Source organism: Rhipicephalus sanguineus, chromosome 1 (assembly GCF_013339695.2).
Source record: "Rhipicephalus sanguineus isolate Rsan-2018 chromosome 1, BIME_Rsan_1.4, whole genome shotgun sequence".
NCBI classification, from domain to species: domain Eukaryota; kingdom Metazoa; phylum Arthropoda; class Arachnida; order Ixodida; family Ixodidae; genus Rhipicephalus; species Rhipicephalus sanguineus.
Window position 1 is genome coordinate 101,891,613 of NC_051176.1, and position 6,571 is coordinate 101,898,183.

The following is a 6,571-nucleotide window of genomic DNA, read 5'->3' on the forward strand; positions in this document are numbered from 1 at the left end:
GATGATGACAGCTTCTTGAGAGCCATAAGTACCGAAGACTTCGCCGAACGACAGCGAGCCGACCCGGAACTGAAGGGTCTAGTGGAATACCTGGAGGGCAAGACCATCGTTGTCCCAAAAGTATTCAGGCGAGGATTGGCATCGTTTTCCTTGAGAAACACCGTCCTCGTAAAGAAGAACTTCACTCCGGCCCGAGCCAGCTACGTTATCGTTGTACCTTCGGGACTGCGACCAGAAATTTTGCATGCCCTGCACGACGACCCAACGGCTGGACACCTCGGACTTTCCCGAACGCTCGCACGAGTACAAGAAAAGTACTACTGGCCGCGCCTTGCCGCCGACGTCACTCGCTACGTAAGGACGTGCCGAGACTGTCAGCGACGGAAGACACCGCCCACAAGACCAGCAGGCTTCCTTCAGCCGATCGAGCCTCCTCGGCGGCCATTCCAGCAGATCGGGATGGACCTCCTGGGGCCGTTCCCAACGTCGACTTGCGGAAATAAATGGATCGTCGTGGCTACCGACTACCTCACCCGCTACGCCGAAACAAAAGCCCTGCCCAAAGGCAGTGCCGCTGAGGTAGCCAAGTTCTTCGTTGAGAACATCGTCCTTCGACACGGCGCCCCAGAGGTTCTCATCACCGACACAGGTACGGCGTTCACGGCTGACCTGACTCAGGCGATCTTGGAATACAGCCACACAAGCCACCGCCGCACCACCGCGTACCACCCACAGACCAACGGCCTCACCGAGCGTCTAAATAAGACCATCGCAGACATGCTGGCCATGTACGTCGACGTCGAACACAAGACGTGGGACGCCATCCTTCCGTACGTGACCTTCGCGTACAACACGGCCGTACAGGAAACGACGCAGATGACGCCATACAAGTTGGTCTACGGACGGAGCCCGGCAACGACGCTCGACGCCATGCTACCAAACGTGACCGACGAGGAAAACATCGACGTGACCACCTACCTACAGCGCGCCGAAGAAGCACGACAGCTCGCCCGCCTACGGATCAAGAACCAGCAGACGACTGACAGCCGCCGCTACAACCTTCGACGACGCCACATGGACTACCAACCCGGTGACCGTGTATGGGTATGGACGCCAATACGCCGACGAGGACTTAGTGAGAAGCTTCTTCGACGATACTTCGGACCGTACAGGGTACTTCGACGCCTCGGCGCACTCGACTATGAGGTTGTCCCTGACGGCATTACGAACTCTCAGCGGCGCCGGGCGCGACCTGAAGTCGTCCATGTCGTGCGCCTTAAGCCGTTTTTTGCGCGTTAGCGAGCCTGGGGACTCTATTTTTTTTCCTTTGTTATTGTAATTTATTTGTGTATGCACTTGTTTTTTTTTCTTCTTCTATGTTCTTTCACAAGAATCGGGACGATGCTTTTTCAGAGGGGGGCAATGCCACGCCCACTTCTTGTTTTGTTTTGATGTATTCGGGTTTGACCGGCAGGGACGGTTATCAACGCTCGACGCTGTCCGCGAAGTAGTGTTCTAGAAGCGTCGCGATTGTAGTAGATCGGTTTGTTAAGATTGCGCCCCGCACGCGAATGTTCCAGCTTTGTCTAGAGATTACGCCGCCACCAGCGATATTGCTGGAAAGTTCGACAGCGCCTGTATAAAAGCCGACGCGCGTGACCGCTTGTCAATTGATCGACGGTCGACGCTCTGCTCGCCGCTATCAGCGCATACCGTGTGTATTGCTGTAAATCAATTTTCCGTTTCCCGGCCACAAGTTCGGCCAAATAAACAGTTTCCTCTTGAAAACGCCGACTGCTGCCTTCGTCGACGTCACGACCACGTGACAATAGAGTTGAAGTGCATCCGGAACAGTTAAAGGGACACTAAAGGCAAATAACAATTTATGTCAGAGTGAAAGTTCAATGTATGACAACTTCTAAAACGGCAATATTATCAACAGCAGTGCCCTACTTACCGAGAAATTAAGCTAAATATATCACATGATGAGCGCCACGAGTGGGACATTTTCGAAGTGATCCCGATGACGTATGAGAGCCTGCCTACAATAAATCACTAGTAACCAAACTAGCAGCTATAAAAGAAGAACCTTCTGTGCATCAAAAGACGTAATAAAATGCAGTTTGTTCCTTTCCGTTTGATTCATGGAAAAAAGAACCTCTGTGGCGTTGCCATGGGGAACGGCGCGCGTGGTTCAAAGGTTCCGTTTTCGCCGAACTGCGCTTCGCCCGGCGCCCTGCTTCGCTCACGCGGTCGCGTCTGAGTGGTAGTTTCGGGATCGCGTACTGCCGCGTGTGTTTTGCGCGCTCGTGAAAGTCGCTCTGACAGAAAGTTCGACAAAATGCCGCATGCAACGACGCCGGCACTACGAGCCCTCAGCAGCATACCGTGTTCATCGGGGCTCAAGTCGCTGAATTGGAGCCCAGCGTCGCGAGCCAATGTCTCGTTGTCAAGTTCTCCGTCCACATCCATTGCGGCGACTGTGGCAAGCTTCGATGGCTTCGATGGCCAAGTTGCTGCTGTGGGTCCCGCTACTTTCACTCTGCTGCTACTAGTGTCGGCGGCCGCGCAGTAAAGGCGGGCAACGTTGGGCACGGCAGCAGTGACGTATGAAAGTCGGATTTCAGGCAAGTGATTTGAAGTGTGCTAACGCGATGCGGACCACTAAAACGTGATTTTATTTCAAAATAAGCACTTCCTGAGCATAAAAGTAGCACTACGAGGATTCTGGACCGCTATTTCAACAATCAACGTCGACTTAATATTTGCCTTTAGTGTCCCTTTAACTTATGTTTATATCATCACGGAAATGTTCTTGTATGTGCAGAGTCCAAAACCAATCGACCACCATGCGCTGGTAGCTACGTTATATATTTGCCAGAGGAAACATTTCTGTATCGACAGTTTCACTATACAAATTTTCTTAGTGCGATGTGGAAGCTTTGAACCAAAAAAATGTTGTCTGCAAATCAGAGAGGAGCTTTAGAATCGCAATCTTCGAAATCAAACAGGATTCGATCGCTAATGTATATGCTATCTTTTCTCAAATTCTTTGACAGAGTACCTTGTCGATTGTTTCGTTGTTTTCGTAAAATCTTGATGAATTGCGCACTTTCATTTTTAAAGCTTTTCAGGTGTTTGCACACAAAACTGCTGCATAGGTGACGCGTGGATATATAGCTGAGTAGAACCCTTTTTGCCTGCCTCGGCATCAGTTCGTTGTCTGTGCAAGTGCTTAAGTATAAGCGAAAGTCCGCGTATCAGAGTGCATATATATTGCGCCTTGTAGCCATTGGAAGGCTGATTTTTTACCCCGCACAGAATCTGTCCCCCTGATTTGTCGGAAATGTTCTCAGACTCCTGTATTTACATGAGGTGTACATCACAGTCACTCACACCCATATTTACACTGATGGTTCAGTTATGACTGCAAGCTCAACCGCCGCCGTAATAATTCCTGCAAGAGCTACCACAATACAGCTCAAAATGTATCACGCAACCTCAACTACAGCTGCTGAACTAGTAGCGCTCCGTGCTGCTCTTCAATTTGTCATGGAGCAGTCACCTACTTCGTGGTCTATCTTCTGCGATAGCAAAGCAGCCCTCCAAAGTCTACCCTCTGCTTTGCGTCATGGCTCACATGAGCAGCTCGTCGGGGAAATTAGGCAAATCCACCATGCAGCAATAGAAAAAGGGCACCAAGTAATATTCCAGTGGCTGCCTAGTCACTGTGGAATTACGGGAAATGACCAAGCGGACGCAGCTGCCCGATCCGCTCACGACGGTGTCAGCAGTATCACCATTCCCCTCTCAAGATCGGACGCCGCAAAAGAGCTTCGTGTGCTAGCTCGTCGTATAACGTTGAACTTGTGGAAATCATCGACATTTACAAGTGCACGGCTGCATACCTTGGACCCTGATCTTCAATTACGCATCCCGTCCAGCTTATCACGACGTGACTCCACCTTGCTGGTCCGTCTATGGCTGGGAGTGGCCTTCTCAAATGCATATTCCTTTATTATTGGAATGGCGGAGAGCCCGTCATGTGAAGTCTGCGGGTGCAGCGAAACAGTCGCGCACCTTCTTTGTGAGTGCACTCGCTTCAATTCCGAAAGAGCGGCCCTCTCAGCCGCACTAGGCCAGCTGGACAACCGCCCTCTCACGGAGAAGAAAATCCTAGGGCCCTGGCCTACCCGGTCTTCAGCACGAGCCGCTCTGAAGGCGTTGTTGCGGTTTCTCCAAGCAACCAGACTAAATGTCAAACTGTGACTGATGGAAGAAAATGACTGATGGAAGAAAAATGACTGATGTTGCTGTGTAGTACTTGGACTGCTGTTATGACTTCGTTTTGTTTGTTTGTTTTTTATTGTTGTTGTAGTATTTTGTCGCGTGCTGTCGTCACAAACTCTTCTTCTTCTTCTCTTTCATTCTTTTACATCCCCTTTCCCCTCCCCACGTGCAGGGTAGCAAACCGGAGACTGCTTCTGGTTAACCTCCCTGTCTTTCCTTTCTCCCTCTTCTCTCTCTTTTTCTCAGACTCCGGTGTCACCAAAGTCAACACATATAGCTGTAAGGCGGCTCTCAAATCACCTGTGTTGAGAAACTGTAATGGCGTCAAGACGGCTAGGCTTCTACAAACCTTCACACCCATGAAGTTTAGCAGCGTCCGCAAGCGCAGCGCCGACACACGGCGTTTAGTTGTGACCTGCTACGAGCAATTTGCTGGGGACACCTTTGATACCATGAGAACGTTTTGAACATCGATCAATATTATATACGGAATTTCTCACACACCAACATCGTCGGGTTTGGAGCTTAAGAGCTTATTCCTGAGAGGTACCATTGAATGCATTAATCAACAACCGGCTAGTCAGGGGGGCAACACTGTGTGACTCAAGGTCAAAAACTATACAGCGTCTTTTGTCAGTAAATTCACCACCATTTGATTGTGAAAGCACGTAACGCCGCGTTTCAATGCCTGCCGGGTACGTGACTGGCCGTATAAGCGGTAGCAAGCTCGCAGACGAAGCTGCCTGGACAGCACATAAAGGAGCACTTCGTGTTTCTATGTATCTTTACCAGAAACTCGTTGGTGATTCGGCATATATATATATTGACAATTGAAACAATGCTGTTTGCGAGGGAGCCGAAGAACACTTCTATGCTATACTGCCGTTCATTAGAAGATGAAAGGCTTCCCCTCCGCATCGTTGACAGAAATGACAGGAAACCTCTCTGTGTGATAAAGATCCGGGACTGTGGTCCACAGGCATATCGTTGTTGGAGAAGGTGACTAGGATGTTATTGCGATTTTTGAATGAAACATGGCGATTAAAGATTATTTGTTCAAGACACCCTGAATGTCCATGTTGGCAATACAGAAGTGAGACGAGAATCATTACCCAGGCAGAGTTGGAGCTCGTGCACGTAAAAATAAAAATAGAGAAACCAACAAATACAGCAAATACACAACACACATTTTACCGTTATCAGATTTTTTTAAACCTCACGCGTAGTATGTAGCCCAATGATTCCTCTTGATTAAGAGTACTTCAAATGCTACTAATAATGCGCAAAATACGAGAATACTCTCAGATGTGGACATCATCTATATGAATATGAAAGCGAATATTTCAATAACTAATGAAGTTTTTGCAACTAACTTTTAAACGAATAACCTTATGATATATATTGCACATGACAAGCTGTGTGTGGCTGATGGCTACCTTCGGAACAAATTCTAAGCATGACATCAGTTCCGAAATACACGTTCCCAAAGCTGGCGACAAAGTGGATTGCTTTTCCTGCAATTTCCGAGCTTAAGTCAACACAAAGGCATTTCGTTAAGGAAGTAAGTGGAATAGCAGGGCATTAGTTGCTGAAAGTATGTCATTGATTAACTAAAAGCTAGTGCTGCCTTCGAAATTTTTCTGAGCGAATGTTCCTCATTATATAGCTGCCTTAAATCATATATCGGAATATGCTACCACCCCGTAGGGGAGTATTGTGGTTTGACTTAGGCTTTCGGTTTTTTTTTCTTTTTTTAGAGCATTTAAGTATCTAAGCACAAATATCGTATATATTTAAATGAAAAGGAAAGTTTTCATTTTAAGTGAAAATATGAAAAGACGTAAAGGAATCCCATTTGTATTTATCGGAGAGCTCCTCAGTTTTCCAATCCCTATTTCCCAGCACCATTCCAGTGCAGCAAACCGCAACTTTGCACCTTGGTAATCTCTCTGCCTTTGTCTCTTTCCTTCTCTATTTTTCGCATTTGAAGAACACATTATCCGTTTCTTATGATCAAATCCAGGAACAACACGCTGCTGGGGTAGTCACTCTATCATCATTTCATGCATCTTTTTTATTTCTTTTTAATTGAGTGTTTGATCGATTCCTTCGTTTCCAGCTTCGCGCTTCTCTGAAACGCATAATATATATTTTTCTTTACATAAAACATCTTGCACTTTGCAGGTTTCTGCAAAATGATTTTGTCAGGAGCGGCATATAGGTGTAAGCATTTTGACAGTGTGCCTGTATACTCCAGAGGACTCCTCATGAAACTGCTGTG